The 25,213-nt window shown below is 38.2% G+C and overlaps 1 long non-coding RNA gene across 2 annotated transcripts in view; it reads left to right on the top strand.

Moving 5' to 3' along the window:
• LOC117290239 overlaps window positions 1-12,057 on the top strand; it is a 31,094-nt gene extending 19,037 nt beyond the window's left edge. For both annotated transcript variants that reach the window (XR_004519030.1, XR_004519031.1), the window contains one exon: window positions 5,283-12,057. This is a non-coding gene — a long non-coding RNA (uncharacterized LOC117290239). The remainder of the gene's footprint in view (window positions 1-5,282) is intronic.
• The last annotated feature ends 13,156 nt before the right edge of the window (window positions 12,058-25,213 follow it).

Genomic DNA, 25,213 nt, shown 5'->3' on the forward strand with positions numbered 1-25,213 from the left:
CTGCTCCTTGTTTCGAGTGCCATCACCAAAAACAAAGCCGATGCGATGTGCACAAAATACCAACCTTTTATGTTTAATTTGCACTGATCATTTTTTTTTTTTCTTATTTATTTTGCTTTTACTGTTGGTTATCTCAACAACAACAGAATGGATGCTGGTTTGCTTCAAAAATGTCAGCAATTGCCAATACAAAAAGGCATGCAATATGTGGGGTTATACACTGCATCCTCACATCCTCTTTGTAAATAATTTTCCCCTCGTTTGAACCATCTGGTTAATTTACACTTAATAATATCGAAGCTAATATATACACTTCATGTCACAAGACCTACCTGTCAATGCATCATCATCATCATCTTTGAGCAATTTATGAAGAAGAAGAAAAATCAGATTTCGGCTTAAAGCTTTTTACCCTAGACTTAAAAAGGCATTTCAAATTACATGGTTTCCGTGATAGTAGATTGATGTGACGTGAATAAGTTTTGCACCTGCTGGCAGTGACAGGCATTAGGGACAATAAAATGTGTAAAATTTTAATAGAGGATTTGAGGCTTGGCACGGTCGAGATGAATATTTAACAAGAATTTCATCTTTTTGAATTGGCAAGGAACAAGGGCACCTCTGTTAGGAAATTTTGAAGGCACTGGATACCTTTGGTATTTGTCAAATACCATTATTATCACGTGGTGTATCCCAACATGCATAAAATAACAAATCTGTGAAAAATTTTGATAATTTGGTCATTGAAAAAACAAACACCCTTGTTGCACAAATCATACTTTTTCAAATTCGAATATTTTAGTGAGAAATTACCTCTTTCTCAAACATTGTCTACAGAGCTCTCCATTTCTCGATTCAAAGTAATTTGTTTATGCTAACCTTCGTTTGTGAGTCGTTACCCAAAGTGTCCAGTGTCTTGAGGGGTGTTTTGAGACACACGGAGGCGGAGACCTCAGGCAATAATAAGCCTGCCCTTTGTATAGTAGTTCTGGTCTCTCTTTTCAGGGGTTTTGAGATCTGGACTTGACACTTTAGCAAGGATTGGTTGTGTGGTCCCGTGTTGTGAACTTAAAACTCACCATTAAATAAAGGGGTGCTTGCCCCTAAAGTTTATGGCATGGTTGGGTTAGGGTTAGGGATGGGTTTAGAGGCACATTTTGCCTCATCTTCCATACGCAGTGCCTTAATGCCCCATAATTTAAAAACCAGGCAAAATTATCTTCGAAACAAGTTAAATAAAATAAAAACGCTTTGAGACACCTGTTGATAAAGGATTATGTCAGTATTAAACTGTTATTTGTTTTTAATTTATTTTATTTATTTATTTTATTTTTAAATTTATTTGATATTTGTCGACTCATTGTATAAGACTGATTTTTACAATATTGTCACATCTTTTAACAATCACTGAAAAAAAATTCTCAGGCAAAATCGGCCAAACTTCTCAAGCGACATTCGCCGTCAATTGATTCAGATTGCTTCCGTACAAAATTCCTGCCGTGGGGAAACATTTTATTAAAAGAACCATTTAAAGTGCTGCAGTAATAGTTTTATGGCCCATTATCTTAGTGAAGTTTTTCTGAGAACGTGGACATTCCCAACTACATGATTTGCCACCAGGCCATTGCCGTCATTAACGACAATGGGGCGACACAATTACGCTAATAATGGCTTTTACGATTCTCAGGATACCAAGGTTAAGCTACAGGTCTGAGTTACACGGCGCCAATCCAATCCTATATAACCCAATTGGAATTTGGTTTTCTTCTTTCCTTTTCGGTTGTAAGACGAATTATCAGTCTCAAACGGGTCAAGATTATTGATTGGGGGGAGCTATATCGTTTAGAAAGACCTTTAAATCTTGAGGTTTTTTAGTTCGCTTTCTTCCTTCTTTGTTTCTTCATTTTTCATTTTATTTATGAAATGCCGACTTGAATGGAATTAATTGGAATTTGTCAGTGAGAGTCTCGGGTATATGGTTATTTTATTCAGGCTCTGTACATTTTCACTACACATTTGACGAATGTATACAAGTTGGTTGCACTGCTGGACATGTAGCAATCATGGTGGGGTTAGAGACGCGTTACCCATGGGATTCAACACATTAGCGTGTGTATTTTTGAGAGTATTTTGTGTTGAAGATTACTAAATGAATAAGTCAATACCTTCCGTAGTGTTTGCCCTTGTGTTTATTTTGTTTTCTCAGACTTGGAGCCATGTATGTTGATGCGGTTTACAGTCTCTATCTAGTTTGTTTGTCCCCAACATCTGGAAACTGAACTTTTGTTCTTGTGTCTCAGTCAGCACGTCCCATTGTTGTCCCTATAGAGCCAAATGTTATAATTATGTTCCTTTTCTTGTAATTTGTCCATTACTAATGCCATGTTCAGCGCCCAGAGTAAGATTAATGCACTGCATGCGTGTTTGTATAAATTTGTAATGGATAAAAACCAAATGGATCACCCCAAGTTGCAGAGTAGGGTTTTTTAAACCAAAGATAAATGTCTGTAAGCAGGCTTTGTACCCGCAAGCTTTCCCTTTTTGCCCTCTTAGTTCTGAGGTTTTTTTCAACAGCCTATCACATCCCTGGATAAAGAGTTCAGACACAATGCTAAACCACATTGCTCAGTGATCTTTCGTAACTTGATCTACTTCATGGGCTGCGAGTAAATGGAACGTGAAGTAAGAGCCAACACATAAATCAATTCTGTCCATGTAGTTTGTTAATTATTAAAATCTCAGAAATGTTGCACATTTCTTTATAATTAGAAGGCTATTTTAAAAGGATGAGAACTGAATAATTAATTATCTTTGACGCCAGACCTATCAACCAAAGTCATTATTTTCATTGGTGGGGCGGGGAGATGGTTAATCTGTTAATGCACATTGTCTGATTTCCTGTGGGAGTCTACCTCGCCTCTTCTTAGATCGTTGGACACGCTTGGCTGCTTCTTGCTCGTTCTCAAATGTCTACTTGTGAAGTTTTGTCTTGCTTCGGTGAGCACCAAGATAGTTAGCACTAAAGAGCCTTTCGCCCGATCTCGGTGTGATCTTAATCAAAAAGTGGGTGTACACAAGACTGGGGTGGGCCGAAAGGGAACTTTTTTCTAAGGTTGCCACCATACCTGGTTTGAGCTTGGCGTAAATATAATTTAAGTTTTAGGGACAGAAAGCAGTAAAAACCGTACTGAAAAGCGACATATTGAAACATTATACCTCGTCACTGAATCATGTGAACCCCAGTGCCCTTAACTAGAAAACAAGATTCGAACAAGGAACTTTTGTCGACTTGGAGTTGATAATGCCTGGTACCCATTAAATACCCAAAAAGTCCTTGCGTCGAACTTGGCCCGTATCATGTTGCCAAAATAGACACCGTGCTGTAACTCGCCCATGCTACAAAACGTCATTGTCTTACCCGCACGCATACCCTAAAACCGTACCACGTGACATAGACTTTACATGTTAGGTTTCGCAGATACATTTTAGGTAATGTTTATAAATATAATATAATGAATAGGGTAGGTGGCCTTAGCTTTCGATCCAAACCGGACCTTCTTCAGAGGCCTAAAACAAGTACAAACAAATACATATCCATTTATAGAAAAAGAGAGGGGAAAGGGATTAAGGGAAGGGTCTAGAAAGAAGCGGGAAAATAACAGCCAATCAAAGTTTCTATTTCAGAAACAATATTGGTGGCTATGAACCAATAGCATATTATATAAAGTGTTGTAGCCCGAATACGGTTTCCATGATTATAAAGCACGTAAGTGGCAATTTTTAAGATGATCTTATGATTATTTATTGTTGGTGTACAGTTTGCAGAAACAGCTGTTTGTTCATCGTTAATATATATATATTTTTAAGCAGCATTAGGGAAATGTACTGTAGTCAATCACTTGTTATTGTCTAACCCTACCCTTGATGTGTTAATATACAATGTGTATTCCTTTAATTTATAAAAGACTTGAGTTTTTGAGCTGTTTAAAAAAAAAATGGTTTTGCCTGAGCCCAATTTCATAAATGAGCTGCTACAGCATATAATGCTTGAAATTTGTCTGTTAAGCACGACTAAGCAGGGTACCAATTACATTGTGTACATGTAAAATGTATTTTAGCTGGTAACCTTGTTCTGGTAAGCATAAATTGGTGTGCTTAAACAGCTCTATGAAGTCAGGCCCTTGTTGTATGCTAAGCACGGCTGAGGTTGATTTGCATGACTGTTAATCAAACTGTTTGGCAAACCATGGAAGAGATTCTGAGTGTTTGAGTTCGTTCCAGTAAATACTAGGTATCATCTGTCTGTGAAACTAAATATTAAGATGTGTGTATTGATAGATAGACGCCAGCCATCTTAGCGAGAAAATTGGTTTTTGTTTTGAGCCGCGTCAAGCATTTGAATCCGGTACAGCCAAGTGCTTTACAAACCAATCATGGATTTTGTTGTTAAAGTCAGTGGACACTGTTTGTAACTACTCAAAATAACTGATAGCATAAACTTACGTGAAACAAGCAACGGGAAGCGTCAAACAATGATATATCCTTGGCCGTTAAGAGATGGCTGACTCCGCACTGTTTGGCGTCTAATACGAACTATTTATTGGATGTTAATGATTAACCCATCCGACATTAAATTGATCGAAAAATAAACTCAAGATTGGCCAAATGTAGATATCACCACGTAATCTATTTCCAATAGATCAATTCCGACATCAGTTAACCAATCAACTAAATTCAGATAATTCGCTATAACTAATCAATCAGCCTGTAATGTTTTGTTTGTTCATCCCACCAAGCACTTCACCTACCATTTAGGGTCATCGATCAGCAGATCAACCCACATTAATCACTCCTTTATTAAAGGATGTATATAGGTACCTTTTGTAGGTCACAAAACACTATATCCACAGATTTACATTAAACCTACACGGTTTGAAGAAAATTATAGTAGATAGCTTCCCTAAAAATGTTACTTCTTGATATGCTGTAGATTTTGAGAAAAATAGTACAACAATGTCACGAAAATAATGTTGACTCAGGGTACCAAGGTTATTTTTACATGCACAACGTATTTACCAGTACTGGTATTAACGCGACTCTCCTATATGAAAACATCGCTCCGAGTTTTTTTTTTTTTCTTTCTTTCTTTCTCTCAAACACTTAATGCAGCTGACACCTCTACCGGGAAAATATATTACATACAATCATTCACAAAAGAGATTCATGTCATAGACAAATATCAAACCCTTTAATCAACCACCCTTCCAATCGCTCCTCAACAGGCAAGCCAAGTACACAGTCAACCACGCAAGTTCCGATGAGGAGGATTTCGAGCCAAGGAGTACCTCCCGCCCTAGCAGTATGTACAGCGAGGACAGCAAGGGGAGTAAAGACTCCGGTGATCTCCTCGCTTGCTCCTCACCACACTCGGAAGAAAAGGACTCCACGCTTACTACACACACAGGAACCAAGAAGAAAGGCTTTGTCGTCAATCCGGACTACTTGTGAGAATGAAATAAGCTCTTTGTCTTAAATATTCGAAGCAATTTACATGACTGTATTTTTATATATAATTACGGCTGCTTAATCGACTTAGGCCCATGGAATGCGATTTACAGGCAACCAGTTCTAAGAAAATGCAAACTGCTCACCAACCAAAAGGACCTTGTGTTGAATGTTCACATATGTTTCTTGGGTTCGCAAGACATTGTTAGAGAAACTACTCACGTGCTAATAGAGTTAGATTTGTAGCATGCACTGCAGTTGGTTGCCTGTAAAAGTTGCCTTGTGAAAAGGCCCTCAAGAATGTGTTTTCCATAGTTGATGTATTTAACGCACCTCTTATTGACTCTAAAAGTTCATGGTCTGTGAAGCATTAAATGTGGTTGAAAATGTTCCTTTCAGCTATTCCAATGTTTGCATTCACTTTAAGAAACTCACACATGAACGGTCTTAAAAGACTCAGTTTGCTTTAATATTTCAAGTTTTCTAAGTGTGGTATTCCCATGAGACGTAATGCGAAAAAAATGATGTCAATGGAACCCAATGCAAAATGGGTGAGTTCTTTGAATAACTGAAATGGCATTAAAAGTGCAGACAACTGAGCCTTGAATTCTATGTCTATAACATTATATGCTTTGAAACACTCAAAACACCCGTTTGACCATAGTCGGCTAACAATTGAAAGCTGTGTTGTGGTTTCTCATGCATTTGATCAGCAAATAAACCCAGTTTCAGTTTTACCAGGAAGTGTCTGGGTTTTGCATGGAGCGTCGCATTAAATATTCATGAAAGAATCCTTTCAGCCGAAAATTTTTGGTGGAATGTTTTTCTGGCTCTGATGGTGCGTAACCGGTGCGTAACTGTGTGCATGATTTAAAGTCGTTTTATAGACACATTACAGGCTAACCTTTTACGGGGAACATCTCGATGTGAACAGGGTACGTGCTTGGCCTGTTTAACTTCCTCTGTAGCCAACTCATTTTGGTGCACTCATCAGAGTCCGGCTTTTATGTACGAGTAAATACGGTTGCACATTCTGCGTCTAGTCCTCGACTATAGGGGAAACATCGCTGAGTACATTACACTTAATGGTTTGAGGAGACTACCAAATTATAGATTATTTGAAAGTGAATAATTAGACATACTCCTTATTTGAATACATGACCATTTGTCTCTCTCCAGCTAGAGCTTAAAGTCTAATCGCGATATGATATTGAGGGGGATTTCCAAATAAGTTAAGATTCAGCTGTCATGTATATAAGCAATCAGCGTCTGTTTGATTTTTCTTGATATCAGACCAGATGGCCAAGTGCAGTGAACTGGCTGTGTTCTTTCTATCATGCGTCAACCATCTCTGTCGTGCGCCCTGCCTGCAAAACGTATTAAACACATAACCAAAACTAAGGTACCAGACGATATCACCTTCCGGACTCATTTTGGATATATTGCTTTTATCTTGACAAGTGAAAACAAGAACATTTTCCAAATGTTTTGTTAGAACCATTAATCATCAAAAGGTTTTTGATAAAAGACTACACGGATCAGTGCAACAATTGCATCCACACAGTACACAGTCGACCCTCTTACTGTCTGACCATTCAAATGAAACACCTGCAATACTTGTTGTGAATGCATCTGCACAGTACACAGTCAACCCTCCTACTGACTGCCATTCAATGACCCAAAAGTTGGTCAAACTTTCTTTGCGCGGGAATGTTAATTCCTTTTTCAAAAAAGTCAAGCATTTGGATGAAACTTTGAGGTTGTGTGTGGTCTATAGAAAATTTAATTGGCTCACCATTTTCCTGTTCACGATTTTTGCATAATATGTTCAGCCACTTTAACACGAAGCGTTTTATAATTATCTTCTGGGGTACTTACACAAAGACAGATGGTCTTGTCTGGTCTGAGTGAGATTGAACTTACAGGAAATTCACTGACTACCGTGGCATATAGATCAATCAAGGACATTCATTTTACACCGCTTCTGCACCCGACCGCGTCGTCATGTATTGCTGATTAAGTGTTTGGCTGAGAACTCACTGCACCATGTCTTCACAAAAGAACAATTAAGAATAAATATGTTGGAGGAAAAAACACCTCGGAACACCAGGCGTGCAACTCCTCAAGATGTGTCTTGATATCAGGACTTTCTCAAAATCTCTTGACCCTTTAATATTTCTTGAACACAGTACAGCAGTCACCCGAGGGAGAAAGGGATAATTGTGTCCAAACATGTTGGAAGAAATTGACTTCTGCAAACCTCTCGAATGAGGGTGGCGGGCCCCGGACTCTTGAGCTATTTGGCAGGAGTGTTCGCATCCTCTAAATTCCACTCCGAGATACTCGTGATCACTTTAGGGTTAATTGAAATTTGAAAATACCAACATTCTATAGGCTGGAGACATATCTTTTCTCGCATTTTTCCCCCTGTCATATACACCAACGTAACCAAATCGAGGTTGGAAGGGTTAAATAGTCTGGGACCTACTTTGATATATGCATTTAGTGACAAAACTAAATGGTGTGCTACGTGAACACTTGGTGTTACCAGCTCATTGTGGGTGTGAGATGACGGCAATCTTATTGAAGTCATGTTCTCGTATATAGCGCTCCACATTAATCACAAAATGTCAGTTCGCTAGAAATCCTCTTCAGTTACCCGTCATAACAAGAAGCTTATTAGCTTGATTGCTATTTACGCCCCAGCCCCCCCCCCCCTTCCGTGTCTCTCTAAATCAACATTGATCGCATGCTCTTTTTGCTTTCCATATCTGTTGTTTTTTTCTCTCCACCGCAAATGTTTGGTGTGGAAGAATTAGCGAAACACCGTCTCTGATGTGATGATTGTAATAAGGCACTTCACATCGTGGCTAATCACGTTACGCTCAGTCACCGAGCAAAGTCAAATGCAAGAGTCTTTGGCTGTTTTTCTTCTGCCCCGGTAATGCATTTTAATTACGTAGACAAAATCTCTTTCTAGATTATTAGTGCTAGGTTTGACGCACCTGTTACATATACGGAGCCGCTGTCAGTATTATAATTGGGGGTTTGTATTCGGAGTGATGTGTGGGACTGGGAGAGTGCTGGGTAAATACAATAAATCATCCTCGTTAAATGGACGCTGTTTGATCCCAATACCATGCGGCATTATTGTCTTCGTTTGGGTAAATTGTGTTTCTCCTCATTTTTACGTCGATGTATGACGAGACTGAGTGTCAGATTGAGAGTCACTGAACACAAGGGTGTCAAAACGTCGGCCCTTTGCGAATCCACGGCTCCGGATTCGGCTCAGGCTAGCTTGACACCGCGGTTGTAAAAATAATGAACTTGCTTTGTGTACATGCTCAGGGCTTCAGACGAGAGGCCGGAGCCTGAAGCCGAAGCCGTGGTTTCGAAAAAGGGGCTTTGGTGTGTCGGAACACTAGGGTTGTCGGAACATTGGTGGTAAACCAAATTTGGGATGAATTGTTAACCCATGTTTTGAACATGTACTTATACATGTTTAATGTTTGTTTTATGAGCTCCTCTTTTTGTACGATTTGGAAGTAAAAGAAAAAACTTGATGTTGAACGCTTTTCTGCTTCACTTCAAAATAATGCTGAATAACGTGTATTTAAAATTAAAAAAATTAAAATAAAATAAAAAATGATTGCTATATTGGTGTAAATACTTGGATGTAAATATTGTAAAGTGTATAAGTTTAGTAAAGTGTGGAGGTAAATCTATGCATGATCGTTGAACTGATAGTATAATCTTTGGAAATTAATTGATACAAATTTATAGAAGATTTATTATAATATTAAAAGGCTTCCCTTTGGGCGCATCATCGTATTATCACCCCCATTTGGGTAAACGTGTACTACCCTGTTTGGAACTTATTTATTCCAGTGAGGGATATCATTGGAAGTCATTGGAGATCCCTAGGAGAATGTAACCCATTACTGCTATATGGTGGCTTATAAGGTTGCTATCACCCGAACTATCCCAATTTGGGTATACCTTTACCCCGATTGACACTTTGTTCTTCTGATTGGGGTATAAATTGTACCATTTGACAGAGAAACTGTTGCTAGCACGAATCACAGGTTCGTTAGCACACAAGTTACCCAATTTGGATATTATACGTTCACCCTGATTGGGGTATCAGTGGTGCCTAACTTAGTATATCCTTGACTGAGAGTAACCCAGTCTGTAGGTTTTGCTCTCGCTTGTTGCCAAACTCTCTCAATCGGGGTACACATCTACCCCGCGTAATACACCTTCTCCAATAGAGGATACCTATAGCCCCGAGCATGAAAACAACTGCAAAGCAAAGAGCTACGTGTTTAAATACCTGTTTACACCTATACTACATAAAGCTATGTGGCATATACAAGAAATTAAATTTGTCAACTTGCTGTTCATGCTTCATTGTATGTTTGCTCTAAGCTATTTGGTTGTCAAACCCTAGAGCGTATAATTATATGGGGCGTCATTGACCGCTATATTTGATGATAAACAACGGGAAAAGTGCACGTGTATACGCGCTGCGCCACAACTCTCGGCCAGTTATAGCCTTTCGTGCGTGCACGTTTCATCAAAGATGGCGGTAATGACGTCATGCAAGCCATCTATTACACTTATGTTCTGTATGATCAACAAACTGAAGCCGTAAAAGAAATTACATGGGTTTAAACCTGAGCAACACGTTGCATTACTTGGGATGTTCTCATCATATATCGTGGTATCCCAAGCCCCCAATATAGGACTCTTCCTCTGTATTACGAAAGTGTAAGGCCGCCAGGGCTAGTGGTATCCCCAAACCCACGGTTAACTTTCATGTATATAAACCCGCGTGGCATTAAAATTGCATTATATCAACTTCCCTAAACCTACTATAAAGAGCAGCTCTAAATTAGCTGCAGTTCAGTCGGTTATTATAAATAAAATGTTCATACCTCAGTTATGATTAGTTGCTTTTAAGTTAACCTGATTAAATGAACCACCTTTTTATAGGGTTGCCCCGCCCCCAAAAAACAGGGGTGGTAATTTCCAACAGTAATAATTAAGAAGTCAAGTATTAATTCAAAGTATTAATTTAAGCGATGAATTTATGAAACAGGTTGTCTATACTATTTTGTTATTAATATTAATATACCATGTGGCTCGTGAACATCTGGAAGATGTTATAGAAAGTACAAATTGATTCCTAAAAACAAGGATTGCCTGATAATTTTCTCATGCTTGAGATTGTTCTGCTTCAAAACGAGCACCCACTGTTTTAAAATGACCGACAGACAACGTTGGTAATCTTTAATAAATGTGGACATTTATTTGTATTATTAGCCTTAAAGTTAGGTATTTAAAAAAAACATGAAATTGTTAATCATGTACTTTTTGTTTTCCCAGCCCCATGGACGTTTTGTGTTTCTCTCTTTAACGTTTTGGTTGTTTTAACTTTAGTGTAATAGGAGAATGCATGTGCATCATTTGCTGTTGTACAATATTATTCGTAATTTTTTTTACGGAGATTATTTATATAAAATATGTGGCATCCTAAAGATTTCCTAAAATCGGTTGACCAAAACATCATATCCGCTGCAAACTGCAAGATCAATAAACTCAAGTCTAGCAACTGCGGCGGTGGCCGGTGCGCAGTCGACATCGGCGAGAAAGAAAAAAACTACATTTGCTGTGGTCCAGCGGAGACTGCCTCCGTACCCGGAGTCTCAATTTAAACACGGCCCAATTTCCTCCAAAGCTTTTACCGGAACGTTGACCCCTTTTTTTTTGTCTTTCTTATTGTCAACCTCTCAAACTCACCTTTCGCTTTTATTAAAACGAATGCAGTCATGGTCAAATTGTCCGGAAGAGTTAAATGCAACTTGCTATTGAAGTAAATGTTGAAGTACCGTGTACAGCAAAATTATTGCTGTATCAATATATGTATTCAATCAATATTGAACTAGTCATTGAAAGATGACAGCAAGTTCGTTTCCGAATTGGCCACGGCTGCGGCTGCTGCTGGTGTTGCTAAACGTGGTTCTACCCCCGGAACAGCCAATTTAGACATGGCTAACATTAAGGAATGATACTATTTGCATATATAAATACAGTTTTCGCATTGAAACAACATTTCTAGAAAACTCGATTTTTGCAATGAGCTGAGATTTTCAGCTAGAATAATTATTTGTTTTGTCTGCACTACGAAAGTAACACTATCGTAGCGCTTTTCAAAAGGGGGAAGTAAGTTTTTGTTTTTAATCGATACAAAAAAAGAAATCCTTTAAAAACAATCCGGACAATTTTTGGGGATGGCAGTTTTAAAGTGCAGAAACATGTCCTTTCGTGGACAAATGATGTGCCTTTCCGATCATAGAGGCGTTCAGTAAAAGGTTTTGTTGTTCGTGTGTGTTATTACAATTAATCGTCTTTTAGTATATAATATTATATAAAAACATATTCTGTCCTCGCCAAGTCTATCTTTTCCTAAATAGCATAATAATATTCAATGTAAAGTAAGTTAGTATTCTATTGTAAATATTCTTTAATAAATACCGATTAAAAACTGCATCTAAAGAATTTGGATTGAGCTTTTTTTCAGAATTTTATTTCTAAGAGTCTCAGGTAACTCACTGTGGTGTATATAGTTTTGATTTTATGGGTTGGGTGCATTTTTGTATACAACACAAGACACAAACCTCCACAGTTTACATTTGAATTACACAAAGATTATGATGGTGGAAAGCTTCCCTTGTGGTGCTGTAGTTTTTGAGAAATTAGTCAAACAATTTCACAAACGTAATTTTCGTCTCGGACGGAAATTAGGTATAACAGATGCAATGGATTTACGCGAATCTTCTGAATACATTGCTCTGTGATTTTCGTTTTTTTTTTTTGTTTTTTTTTTCTCAAAAACTTGTCGACTATTAAACCTGAAACTTCTACAAATAAATGCTATTACGTACATCTTCACGTACATAAATTATACGGATTCATGTCATGGCCAAATACCTGATATATAAGGTAGCAAAACCCTTTAAGATTAAATTTAAGATTACATTTGTGTCTATAACGCCACACAGCATTGCGAAGGCAAATGCAATGGCGGTTTTGCCATCAGAACTAGGTTGGATAAACACATTTTTCGATATAAAATTGCGGTTTTGCCTTCAAAGTAGGTTGGATCAACAACTTCTGTCATTGGGTGTATGTGTAAATAGTCAGCTCCTTCAATGAAACACGTAATTACCATAACACTTTTACAACGCGCTTTTTTCCAAGCGCGCAATGAATTTACTCTGATATTCAGGAAAAAGGGAAGATTTAACATTCATAAACTAAGCAAAAAAAGTAGGTATCAAAGGCACTGGACACTATTGGTGAGCACTCGAAATAATTATAAGCAAAAAACTTACACTTGTTGAAGAATGGAATTTCCATTTAATGTACAGGGCCCAATTTCATAAAGCTATTAAGCCGAAAATTCTGCTTAGCTGAGCAAAAAATTACTGGCGTACCACTTGCAGCAATGGTAACTTTACGGTATTTTTTAACCGGGTTATCTATTTTTGGTAAGCTAGAGTTTCCTGTGTCTTTGTGCTGCCAATTACATGCTTCATGAAATCAGGCCTATAGAACAAATGAATTTGCGCATTGACTACAACGCATAGCTGTGTGTGGCGTTTAGGAAGGGGGAGATGTCTCAAACTGCTTCCTGGTACCCCGCTGCTGTGAACCACTGATTGGTTCAAGAAGACTTCATATCTTCTGTGTATAGACCTTTCTTTTAGTAGATGAACAAACCGCCTTGGATGACTTGATCGGCCGAACTTTTGTAAAACACTCAATCGTATATACAGATGTTTTAAACACAATTCGCGAATTCTGCAAACTCTTAATTAAATGAAAAACCTGTTTTGTTTACTACTAAATAAACACAGTGTTTGATTCTTTGTGTTGACATTGTTACAAACAGCAGCGATCTATTTTATATTTGCATTAATGGCTTTCCATAGTTTCCTTCCTGGGTTAGCAAAAACTCGATTTGTGTTGTTGCAAAAGGAAGGTCTGTATATTATCTTCTGTGCGTGATCAGTGGTCATACTCCATTGGTTATCGTTGATCTAAGTATTTTAATTTCTATCAAAAGAAAGACAGAAATAACAGAAATCCTTTGCAAGGCCGAGCGTAATCGCATTTGATTCTATTTTTAAACGTAATCTTTCGTCGACAAAAAAAAAACATAATTTAAGAAGCAGGTCTACGACAATCGAATGAACATCGGCCTCGGATTTATCTCAAATCCCAGATTTGTTCGTCATTATTGAATTGGAGACGAATATAAACGTTTAATTTAAAGAGTCCCCCAGTAATCGTAAAACCATTATCTGCTCCGGTGATTTTTAGGATACCACTTTCGGATGTAGTTTCATTTATGTACTGACGGAGCTTCCTAGTAAAACAATCATGACTGCGTATTCTGGATTCTTTATCTTGCGGCCAGACTTATCATAATTTGAAGAGATATTTTAACAAATTACTGCAATCATGATTCATTTATAGACTGTCCAAATATCGCTTTGGGTCTTTCTTTTTTATTATTTTTTATTCGTTTACCTGCCGTCTGTGTTTGTTGTTGTTGTGTTCTTACTGTTGGTAAATACTCAAAAAAATTATTAGCATAAAACCTTACTTGGTAATGAGTAATGGAGAGCTGTTGATAGTATAAAACATTTTGAGAAACGGCCCCCTCTGAAGTAACGTAGTTTTCGAGAAAGGAGTAATTTTCCACGAATGTGTTTTCGAGACCTCAGATTTAGAATTTGAGGTCTCGAAGTCAAGCATCTGAAAGCACACAACTTCGTGTGACAGGGATGCTTTTTTCTATCATTATTATCTCCCAACTTCGACCACCAATTGAGCTCAAAGTTTCACAGGTTTGTTATTTTATGCACATGTTGAGATACACCAAGTGAGAAGACTGGTTTTTGACAATTACCAGTAGTGTCCAGTGCCTTTAAGGGCGTCGTACCCCATTTTGTATCCATTTTCATTTAAATAAAAATGTATATAATTTACACGTATTTGTCACTTAGGCTATTAGTCGTTCGAGACAGCAAGGTTAAAAAAAAATGATCGAACACTAATTTGATTATTAAATTTTGTAATTTTGCAGAAAAAGCCTTGAAAAAAAAAAAACCTTGAATCATTTGATCAGTTCAACCCCTTTTCGTTGACTCTAGTTCGTCCTTACAATGTTCAATCCTCTTTCAATCATCATCATCTCTACCTTATTCCATTTTCAATTTGCTTGTATGCATTCGGGCATTCTATCCATCCTAGTACCAACCCTCTTCAACAGCAATTGAAAAGCTTTTAGGCGGAGAAAGTCCAGTAGAGAAATTAAGAAATAATTGACCCGTTTCTCGTCATATTCACGCTTTTTGTTTAGTGCACTAAATTGATATCCAGTTAGGACTACGTAACCTTCTAAACTTTAATAACGGTTGTAATGCAATCGAGAATACATGTTTAATCTAGAGACAATAGTCAATGGCTTGGGTTTATGTCCTGTGGGTTGGGGGCATTATTACTGACGAGGGTCTTCAATCACGATCCAAAGAAAGGTATATGGATGTTAAACCTGCAGGGTTTATACGGCCATGAACATCAAGGGGCAAGAAGATTGAATTCAAATGTCATTTCGCCTCGGAACAAAATTACCACATCTCGTCCGTAATCATGTCTGCCCTTTCACAACGATTGTTCTGGCAGTCCCTCGAGTGATTTCCGGCTTCCAACTTCATACCAAACCTTAAAAGCACTCGAGTTATGATGGGTTCAATACGTCATATTACGTGTATGGAACTTGTCCAAAGTCCTAAGATTATTCTAAGTTTAAGAAGAGTTGGGTAAAATCGACGGCTGGACACCTTTGGCAATTTATTGTAAAAAGGTGTTCTTACTTTGTGTATCCAAATAATTATAAGTATGCATAAAACACAAATAACTGGAAATTTGGGCTGAACTGGGCATCGAGTTTGCAAGAGAATAAAGACAGAAAAACACACTTGTGCTTTCAGATGCATAATCAAAGGCTTGATGCCTGAAGTCTTTCAACAAAATATATATATCTCTTTCCTAAAAACTAAACTACGTTTTTCACAATGTTTTATAATTTCCACAGCTCTCCATTGCTCGTGCAAGTAAGGTTTTATGCTAACAATTACTTTTGATTTATAGGTTTTCTCGGTCAATTTCGGCAAATGAGCAGCCAATTTAACCACCAAGCTATTCTATTTCGCGCGAAATCGAATGCTACAGAAAAGGGTCATTCGATTTCGTGTTATGATTAGTCAAATGTAATGTTGCGTCATTCGATTTAACAAAATAATCATTCAATTTAACAATTCATCAAAGCAGCATTCAAATTCGCAGACGCTTCTTGAGGCGTGTGTGTCACGAAAAAGAATGACGATACGCTAAATTGAACAGAGTGCTAAAGGAACTTGACTTGACTAAACACGAAATTGAATGGCCGAATTCTGAAGTTGAAACACAGTAACGACTGGAGAGGCAAAACAGCTTTAATACGAACGCACGAAAATGAAATTGACTGCTCATTTGCCGAATTTGACCGAGAAAACCTATATTACCAATAGTGTCAAATGCCTTAATAGATAGCTTTATTAGACTATAAAAACTGACTTGGTGCGAAGCACTGCAGCTGTTGATAATATAAACTATTTTTTTTTAATTGAACCTGTCAAATTCATACGGTTTCGAAAAATTTTCACCCCAGAAACATTTGAATCTGAGAAACGATTCATGCGTGGATCGTTTCACATGTAATTTTAGTTGCATGTTTTCCTTATAATTTTGCATATAGATTAGCACTACGTTAACAACACCCGTTCCATGAAACCCTACCTTTAAATGCTCGAGCTGAAAATATCGCAAACCTCTTGGCCAATTTTATTTTCGAATCTTTAGGCCTATTCAAAGAAACTCTCAAAATCGGGGCGGGGGTTGCTGAAACGAGAAGCTGTATGTTTTGACCTAACGGGATTCGCCTCTTACACTGACTCAAGGATACCACAATACGTGTCCGTGCATACAAAACGTTCCAGCAGATTTGTGTCTACAAACAATACATATGGGTTTGTGATATTTATTTCTTTAGTTTCTGTGTGGAAAAAAAAATGACTGCAAAGCACGTAAGTTGTGTGGCCATTTTAAGATAAAACTTCTGCCTATTGGGTCACGTCCAGCCAATTCGTTTGTGTACGTCATGCGAAGAATTGATCTAGACGTGTTCAGGTCAACCATAAACACAACTCGTGAAAAGCTCTATCGAGGCCTTTCTGTTTGGTCAACCATAAACACAACTCGTGAAAGGCTCTATCGAGGCCTTTCTGTTTTTCAGTATACGATTAATACTTTCAGAGAGTCTTGGGGTGCGTTCGATTAGCTTCCCTGGTCGACCCCGGTTTGCCCCGGTACGTTCGATTAGCTTCCCTGGGTCGACCCCGGTTTGCCCCGGAACATTCGATTAGCTTCCCTGGGTCGACCCCGGTTTGCCCCGGTACGTTCGATTAGCTTCCCTGGGTCGACCCCGGTTTGCCCCGGTACGTTCGATTAGCTTCCCTGGGTCGACCCTGGTTTGCCCCGGTACGTTCGATTAGCTTCCCTGGGTCGACCCCGGTTTGCCCCGGTACGTTCGAATAGCTTTGACGTCATTCCAGGGACTCACCCGGGTCAGCCCCAAGTGCCCTGCTTGTGGACTGGGTCACTTGGGGCTGGCCCTAGGTACATGACGTCACCACGAGAGGGTGAGTGATCGTTCGATTACCTCTTGTGAGGGGCTCATCCTAGTGAGTACCGCGGGGTCAACAGTGAAGCTAATTGAACGCACCCTAAATTTACTCTTCATGCTGTTTATTATTCTGGTGAGCTGACGGCGGAATCTCGAAGTTTACGGTTCTATTATTATGGTCGAAAAAAAGCTCTGGCCATAAACAAAAGTAAACCAAGCTGTTTACCATTGACAATAACACATATCAGCCACACACAAATATTTTTTAAAATGACACAAGATACCCAATTGGAGATTGTCATGTGACCGTAGAGAAAAATAATGTTGAAAAATAATTACCATGAAACGTTGTTGGGCATCAACCTAATTATCAACTGTTTGATTTTAAATAGGGTAAAACTTTAAAGGTCCAATACTAGTTCACTTTAATTTATACAAACAAGGAACTGGTTATGATGTTGGAGGGAAAATCTTATAAAGGGACATCAACAACAACAGCAAAATAAACAAGAACAACAGCCGAAACAACAACAGCCGAAACAACAACAGCCGAAACAACAACAGCCGAAACAACAACAACAGCCGAAACAACAACAACATTAACAACAACATTAACAACAACAACAACAACAACAACAACAACAACAACAACAACAACAACAACAACAACAACAACAACAACAACAACGACAACAACAACAACAACAACAACAACCAATACAACAACAACAACAACAACAACAACAACAACAACAACAACAACCAATACAACAACAACAACAACAACACCAACCAATCTAACAACAACAACAACAACAACAACAACAACAACAACAACAACAACCAATACAACAACAAACCAACCAAACGAGTTTTTCAGACAAACAAACCAAAAGGAAAAATATAAATCGACCTCGTACTTTGTTTGTGATGATAACCTCTTTTCTATCCTCGATTATTATAACCCTTGGCTTCGTGGTGACAATTCACTGTATCATGCCCAAACAACGTATGAACACCTTTGATCTAAGGGTCGTTGAAACAAACGCAAGGGGGATTCAATGTTTGTACAGAGACGTCACAATTCGTTTCATTCAATACCGATATTTCAACAGCTTACCCTTGATCATATTATAAAAGGGCATTGATGAGAGGCAAATCATTGATATGCGAAACTTGCATTCACCTTAAAATGGTTCTTCAGCATTATTGAATTCGCAAAAAGAAATGAAGTAAAAAAAATTTATAAATAATAAAATGATGGACAGTTGCAGTGTTTGGTTTGGGTCAATATTTCCGGATTCGCCATTACAAAGGCCTATTGTCCCGTTTTCCGAGGAAAATCTTAGAATTTTGAGACCTTTGGAAATATTTGGTATATTAAAATACTGCCGGTTTCTAGACGGCTTGAATTAAGTACTCCTGTTCATTCGTTCTTTTACTTTATATTAAAATGCTTTAAGTAGCCATGCGGATTTTGAACAAAAAGTTCGTTCCCTCATTTTCTTAAAAAAATACTGTTGGAAAGTTGAGTAGATAACCATCTGAATTATTTTGACATAACGTCCCATCCAAAAGACGAAGCAATTAAAGTGTTTTGCATAAGGACACGTGCGTGGCTGGAACCCAAATCGACACTCTGAAAACACCAGAGCGAGTCATGTGGACTTAGAAGTAAACCCCGAATGTTTATAAAGGAATGAATGGCACTGTGTTAACAATTTTTGGTATCCTGACCACCTCTAATACCCGATCTAGTCATCTAGGAGAAAGTTGTTACAAAGCAATCCAATGTAACGGTCCAGTGAACGCTCATTCCTGAAATGTGTGGACTTTACCTTTCTCGGAATGCATTGTTGTGTAAAAAAAATGACAAATACCTTCCTTCAATCATCATGACAAATTCAGTATCCGTTATGGCTGTCTGAAAAGATTTGCCCAAAAGGAACCTGCGTTGTACCACGGGAAAGTAATATTGCCAAGAATTCAACAACATTTTGGGTTGGTCTGCACTTACAAGGTTCCAATATAAGAAATGTACTTGTGTGGTGTTTTAACCTTGTGAGGTGACCTGCGATGTTTTTAATGGGAAAGATCCAAGAAAAAGGGTGGTAGACAACACCTTGGGAAAGCACACAGTGTCGCTCCACCAAACAACAGTGTCCATGGAGAAAGGAGGCACGGGAGAGATTCGAACCTCCCGGGATCTCTACTGCTGCATTTGTGTCCTGGAACTACCGACAAGTTGTTTTGTATCATTATTGACTCGCAATGACAACAAACATGAGAACTTTTGGCAGGACCAATGTATGGTTTTTCTGGATTTATGTAGTGTCGAATGACGGGTGAGATGACTTTGAGGAATTCACTCCGTGATAACGGTAAGGAATAGCCAGAGACTGATGTGGACACCAAAGCAAGTTTGGGTAAGTGTACAACGTTATTTTCTCTGTCTTTGACTTTTTATTCTCAGATATTAATTTTCTCTGCATTTCAAGTAGCAAATATTTGTTTCTGTAAAATTTGCTACTGCGTGCTTCTAGTTATCGACACGCGTATATTGACAATTATGTCACTAACTAAATGAATAATTATTAAAAACCAAACAACATTACAAACAAATACAAAAAAAAATAGACGAATAAGTAAATAAATAAATAAACAAACAAATCAAGAAATGACATTATTTAATAAAAAAAAATACAAAGATATAAGAAATGAGGAAAAAAGAAATAAAGAAATAAAGAAACAAATTATACTCGACACAAAATTTTCTTTGTTTACGTTTGCTTTTTAATATGTTACGAAGAAGGATATATTCTTTGGTAATAAACAGTATCCAGTACCTAAAAACACGCAAACAACATGCATCAGATGTTGAATCAAGCCAACAAAAAGACTAGAGGACAACAAAACACAAACTCGATTTTCTTCCTCTCGAAACCTCCCACGAAATAACATGATTCAAATACACCCTCCAAATACAACACGCTGCACTAAAGAAAGACAGAGACCAAAAATGGCATTCAACTTTTTGTTTGTATCAAGGAAATAATGCCAACCAAAAATCACATCTTGGAAATAAAATCCATTCGCATGTCGCCCCTCTTGCCCGGTCTTCACCAAAGATGTCAGATTGATTTAGAATTACAATAAAGTCCGTCTGTTATGCTTTCCACGTTGCCTTTTTCTCCTTTTTAATGTAAGTTCAAGATATTCAGAAGGCTGGTCTGTTTTCCCTAAGGTGGGGATTTGCATTAGTTTTGGCCCGTGCGCATGGTCCTTATTTATACGCTCTTGACCGACTTGCATACAGCTGATGTAACGTGTACTAAAACGGACATCGGGGCTTTTACTTGGGGAGAGATATGGATGGACTTTGTGTGTAGGTATAGTCATCGACTTTAGAGATAGTAGGCAGACAGTCATCGTATTTTACCGGTAGCAGTCGACAATAATAAATCTCGGTTGCAACCACCTAAAGAATTGCTTGGATGTGTTACAGGGTGGGTAACAGGAAACATTAAGTAGGATTTAGTAACTTTGTTCTGTGATGAGGTGTAGGGGTAGCGTAATGTGTAAATCTCTTTTGAGTAAGTGTTGGTTCTGCAAAGAACTGGTAGTTGAAAACTCAACGTTTCGATCAGTGTGTTCTGATTGTCTTCAAGAGAAACAACAACAACGACATTCTTTACTTTTTGACAAGCTTTGTAAAATAATTAAATAAGAAGATAACTATCACGAGGTTCCTGTGCTATCTATTCGGGTCTATGGTCGTGATTTGGATACACGGTTGAGGCCTGGGTTTGTGCTACATTTAAGTCAGGGCTATACGTTAGGTTTAGATTATGTTTTGGGGTTAAATGGGTGCAGGGTTTTTAGGTCTGCAACAATATACCTTGACTACATTTAACTATATTTGCAGTGGCGAGTTGTGCAGTGAAGAGAAGGGGAAAACGTAAATTGTTAATTTTAGGCAGTAGGGTGGGATGGGCGTTGAGATAAATTATATGTGCTTTCTTGAAAGTTGAGGGCTTGTATAAGCAACCCTTATTCTTGCACCGAACAAATACTGCATATAATTTAAAGGCAGTGAACACTATTGGTGTCAAAGACTAGCCTTCACAGTTCGTGTATCTCAACATATGCATAAAATAACAAACCTGTGAAAATTTGAGCTCAATCGGTCATCGAAGTTGCGAGATAAAAATGAAAGAAAAATAACCCTTATCACACGAATTGTGTGCGTTTAGATGGTTGATTTCGAGACCTCAAGTTCTAAATCTAAGGTCTCGAAACCAATTTCGTGGAAAGTTACTTCTTTCTTGAAAACTATGGCACTTCAGAGGGAGCCGTTTCTCACAATGTTTTATACCATCAACCTCTCCCCATTACTCGTCACCAAGAAAGGTTTTATGCCAATAACTATTTTGAGTAATTACCAATAGTGTCCAATGCCTTTAAACAGCGTAGCCTACTAATTACTTGAATGAAATTTCACTTGCTGTTGCAAACTCACTTAAAGCTTCACAAATAACGCTTCAGTGTCTAATGAACCTATTAAAGATTCAGTTTCGGATTGATCTGTCATTGAAATGAATTGTCGAGCTCAAAATGTCAACACATTTCTCTCGCTTAGCATAATTGGGCTGTAAAGACAACTGCCACTTCCTGACTAGAAACTGTAGAAAGGTTACAATTTACATGACGGTGGTGTGAAGCAACTTCCCCCAACGTAATTGTATTTTCTATAAATCAAAATTGCCACTGTCGTGGTGCATCTTAATGGGGAATTGTTTTTCTTAATCATTCAAATGGGAATCCTCATGAAGAAATCAGGAAGGCAATTCTATACTGCAGAAACAAAATTGCATCCCGAACAGGAATCGTGATGAGCAGAGTAATCGCAGGTTTGAGTGTCCCACCGAACTCATACATCCCCAAGAATGACCCTTTATCTGTGCTGTATGGGCCTACTAAAACACAGACTGTAGCATAATACTGTTGTAATCTTTTTGTTTACGTTCCCCAAAAAAGGAAAGACACTATGATCTCCTGCGTAAATGTAGCAACTATTATGTACACAGAATTGTAGACTAAAATACGTCCATTGAAAAAAGCAATCGAAAATATTAAAACGCAGGGTATATAATAAGCAAAAAGGACTTTAAAATACATACAAGCATACGTAAGTGAAAGTAAAACGTATTAGTGAAAGGCCGTAGGGCTGCAGGGAACTTCTTCATGCGCATGTTGCTATGATGACCAACCACTGCATTAACATTCATAACAAGCTTTGACTTAGTGTTTACGGATTACCACCCTCCCTCTACACTCAATCAAGATGATTGTCTTAAACCGTGGATGACCAGAATGTGTACGTCACAATGCGAAGAAATGACCCCCTATACCCCCCACCACACACCCAAACCCTACCCACTCCTCTCCCACTCCTCTCCTACGTCGTGCGAGGTGAAATACACGACGTGACTGAGGATTGAAGTAAATCATTAAAGGCACTGGACACTATTGGTAATTACTCAAAATAGGTGTTAGCGTACTGCTTTGGTATCAACGAGCAATGGAGAGCTTAACACATTGTTGCAATTTCGATGACCAATTGAGCCCAAATTTGTACAGATTTGTTATTTTATGCATAATTATGTTGGGATACATCAAAATGAGAAGACGGTCTTTGACAATTGCCAAACGTGTCCAGTGCCTCTAAGGACGATGGTAGTTGATGTTAATCATCATGTCATGCACTGTGTTGACATTGAGCGATCGCCATCACATCTTCTTCTTCTCCTCTGGTCAATTGGTTCCGTGAGGTGACTTTAATCAAATCTTGGAAGACAAGACATCGTTGCCTCAACTGACATAAGGAACAACACTCTAATATAATATTGTTGTGGTGGTGTATCGGTGTTTATTGTCATGTAAAGATTCAATGCATGTTTGTTACGCCATTGGCTGTGTTGGACGAAACGTCAAGTGGGAGTCATAAGAGTTCTTGTCTTCAGGCTAAAAGGTGGGCATCTCGACTTTAAAAAAAGGTCCTAGCTTAGAATCTATATCTTATAAGATATACCTGTTCGACACGATCGAAGCGCTAATAAGTGAGCAAACCTATGGAACTATTACACTTCATACAGATAAGTTTTAAGATATATCTTGAGCATTGTCAAAGAATTAAAATGTGTAACAGAAATTGTGAGTTAGTTCCACACATTATCTCGGTGTCAGTTCGCGGGGTGTTTTTTAAGGGTTTGAGGATCGGGTTGGCTCGGTGGTTTCTTCTCCTTGAAATTAAAGTAAAATACCACAACACTACCCAGCCTACAAAATCTGCTGAGTGTCTTTAAGCATCAGGCTCAACATTGCCCATACACATTCATCTTCATCACCATCATCATTTAGGTTAGGTTCTGCTCATCCATTGAAAGGTAAAGCCCTCTTCACGTAAATCTCATTCATTTCCCTTTTTTACAGTTCTGGTCCATGTTGTTCCTGCATATATCCTGGGCCCAATTTCATAGAGCTGCTAAGCACACAAATTTGCTTAGCATGAAATTTCTTCCTTGATAAAAACAGGATTACCAACCAAATTTCCATTTGTTGGCTATTACTTGTTACTGGTATTCAGCTGTTGTTTGCTTATCCTGAAAATCATGTGGAAATTAAGTTGGTAATCCTGTTTTTATCAAGGCAAAACTTTCATGATAAGCAAATTGTTGTGCTTAGCAGCTCTATGAAATTTGACCCCTGATGTCATCTCTACATCTTCTTCTCTGTCTACCTCTTTTCATTTTCCCTGCCCATGGTTGCCAATTCATTGTTCTTGTTGTCCGTCTATATTCATTTCTGTGTCCAGACCATCTCCATTTAGCTCGTTTTATTGTTCTTTTGATGTCTCTTACTCCAGTTTCTTTCGTATTTCCGTTTCTAATTGAGATGTACTGAACAAGTGGAATGATTCTAGTCAGTTGCACCAGGCGATGCCGTTAATTACTCTGAGCAACTCTGTAATTTCCAGGTCCCCTTGGACACATTTTCATCCACAATGAAGTAATCTAAAGTTCTCTCGTATAAATTGCAGTTAGTTTCTCTGTAATCCTCAGATACAAAAGAAGATGTTGTAACTTTAGATGAGGGATGTTCATGAAAACAGTCATGTAACAAAGAATCAATGATTGTGTTGATGAATTTGCTACATTCGAGCCAGATGGGGGTGTTATTGTCTCGAGTGTCACTGTGATGACTGTACGTGGGAAGAGGATATTGAAACCGATAACAACATCAATCAACTGAAATCGTTGTTATTTCGGAAAAGCTTGTCCTGCCTCTGGAAAAAGGCTGTATTACTAATCTTTTCGTCATTTAGGAAAAATACCCTAACATGGCTAAACAATAAGATGGTAGTTGTATCTGCCATGATGAGTAATAAGTAAAAGCAACTTTTCCTCAGAGAGTGGCAATGGGGTTTTATGGTTTTGCATAACAGAATTGTTTTGTCAGTTTCTTTTATTCCGTTTGGCTGACTGCAGACGACCACCTGTAACAGCACGATGTCCTCATACCCTATAGTTAGGTTCATCTCCTACTGTTACCTGTCGTTTGTGTGACACCCCCCCCCCCCCCAGAAAGGACGAATTGCCTAAAGATTGGGCGTTGTGGGCTATACATGCGTTTGTTATGAAATTGATATGCTTGGAAAGTCGTGTTCACCGTACCAGTAAACCATGATGATTCAAACAAATATCCCTCGAAATTGTGTAGTTTTCAAGAATTTTGCGGTTTTTATTTCAAGCACTGACACGGTCCGTAGTTTGGTTTTATTTAATAAAAAAATTAATGTTAACACAACAAAAAATTGTAGAGTTTTCAAAAATATGTTCTGGAATGAGGATA

Source organism: Asterias rubens, chromosome 5, assembly GCF_902459465.1.
Source record: "Asterias rubens chromosome 5, eAstRub1.3, whole genome shotgun sequence".
NCBI lineage: Eukaryota > Metazoa > Echinodermata > Asteroidea > Forcipulatida > Asteriidae > Asterias > Asterias rubens.